Here is a 2,377-nt window from a genome sequence, read left to right as displayed (position 1 = left end):
TTGCTTTTTTGCATTTCTTTTGCTTTGGAACTACCTTAGTAGCAACTTCTTGTATTATATCACGAACATCAGTCCACATCTCTTCGGGCTCTTTGTCTTCTAGATCTAATTCTTGAAATCGATTCCTCACTTCCACAGCATATTCTAATGGGATCTGATCCAGATCATACCTGAAAGGCCTTCTAGTTTTCTGCGTTTTCCTCAATCGAAGCTTAATTTTGGCAACAAGAAGCTGATGATCGGTGCCACAATCGGCCCCAGGCCTTGTTTTTACTGCTTGTATAGCGCTTCTCCATCTCTGCCGGGAAATAATATAATCGATCTGATTCCTGTACAGACCGTCCGGTGAAATCCATGTGTACAGGCGCCTCTTGTGCTGTTGAAAATGAGTATTCGCTATGGTCAGGTTGTTTTCTTGACAGAACTCTACTAGCCTCTGCCCAGCTTCATTTGGCTCACCAAGACCGAACTTGCCTGTAATTCCGGATATTTCTTCACTCCCGACCTTAGCATTCCAGTCTCCTATGAGAAAAACGACGTCTGATGATGGGGTGCGGTCTAAAAGACCTTGTAGGTCCGCATAAAATCTCTCAACGTCAGCTTCTTCAGCAGCAGTGGTCATTGCATAGACTTGGATAACTGTTATGTTGAAAGGGTGACCTTGGATCCGAAGTGAAATGATTCGGTCGTTTTTGGGTTGTACCCTAGCACTGCTTTGCCCATTCTTCTGTTTACTATGAGAGCGACCCCATTCCTTCTCTTGGATTCGTGCCCACAATAAAAGACATAATGGTCGCCGGAGTTAAATTCTCCCATTCCGGTCCACTTGAGCTCGCTGATACCCAAGATATCAATGTTCAATCTGTCCATTTCTCGCTTGACGATATCCAGTTTACCTTGCGTCATAGATCTTACATTCCATGTTGCTATGTGATATATCTCCTTGCAACATCGGACTTTCCGGTCACTTCCCGACACATCCACAACTGAGCGTCCTTTTGGCTTTAGCCCAGCCGCTTCATTCGTCCTGGAGCTACTAGGAATCGCCCTTTGTTCATCCCCAGTAACATGTGGGACGCCTTCCAACCTGGGGGGCTCATCTTCCGGCGCCATATCAATAATGGTATTGTGACTGGCCATAGGGTTTTCTTGGCAGGAAATACTGGAGTGGGTTGCCATTACCTTCTCCAGTGAATCACATTTTGTCAGAACTCTCTGCCGTGACCTGTCTATCTTGGGTGGCCCTACACAGCATAGCTCACGACTTCATCGAGTTTCGCAAGCCCCTCCGCCACGACAAGGCAGTGATCCATGAAGGGGTTATCAGATATTACTAGGGCCTAAGTCACCGCCAGAAACTATATTGAGCGCCGGCAGCACAAACTTACTTTTTGAGTCCAAGGTAATAAAATTGGATGCGTAACTTAAACATCAAACGTTTGGCGAGTGAAATTAGTGTGGGAAATTAAAAAATTTAATAAGGATAACGTCACCTAGCCAACCCCACACATAACGGGCTTCAATCACTATAAGATAAATCAAAATTTGCATGCACAAAGGAAAAAAGCAAAAAAAAAAGAAAAGTGTACGTCAAGGCTATTAACAACTAAGCGAAGAGGGGGGGGGGAGGAGTTTGAACAATGGCATTATTTTAGAAATGATTATAATTATTCAAATAGCAATTCTCTAGTTCCTAGGGTAGAAAGTATTTGCTTACTGAGTTAGATTCTTGACTCACAATCTTTTCTTGACTCAAATTTTTCGGTCTCTACTTCTTGACAATACTATCTTGATTCACAATACTGTCGTTTGTTGACTTCTTTATGCACATGCTGTCTTGCATGCAATTACTTCTTCATTAATTTGCTTTCTGGGCAGATAACTTGGTCGGCAATGGTTCTTGGTATTCGAATGCTTCTAGGACTCCATGCGTCTGGGCAGTCTCTCTAAAACTCATAGAAACTCAAAAAAAGAGCATTAATTTGTGTACGAAAAAGCTGAAGGTGTTTGAATGTAGCAATAAAAATGTATTTCGTGTAATTACTTACCATTTGTGTTTTTTACAATGGTTTGAATTTGCCTTTGTTTATTTCACTATTCCACCATCATCTACCCATTCAACTTTCACAAAGGGTGCGTTACTTTTCGCCTCCATAAAAAAGCTGCCACCGTGTCCGTATCTAGCTTATGACATGCTTGCTAAAGGGAATGCATGAGACTATAGTAGAAGTACACATTAAGGTATTAGTGGGTAATCGGTCGGCAACATGCTTGAACATGAACTAGGATCTTGAGCCACAAACACGAGCCACTAATTCTGTCGCGTCGCTAAAGCCAGAGTCGAAGTATCCCCACAGTTTTACTCGTTTAATGCATA

This window comes from Amblyomma maculatum, chromosome 10 (genome assembly GCF_055883805.1).
Source record: "Amblyomma maculatum isolate TAMU_Amacu chromosome 10, ASM5588380v1, whole genome shotgun sequence".
Lineage (NCBI taxonomy): Eukaryota > Metazoa > Arthropoda > Arachnida > Ixodida > Ixodidae > Amblyomma > Amblyomma maculatum.
This window is presented reverse-complemented; position numbering follows the sequence as displayed.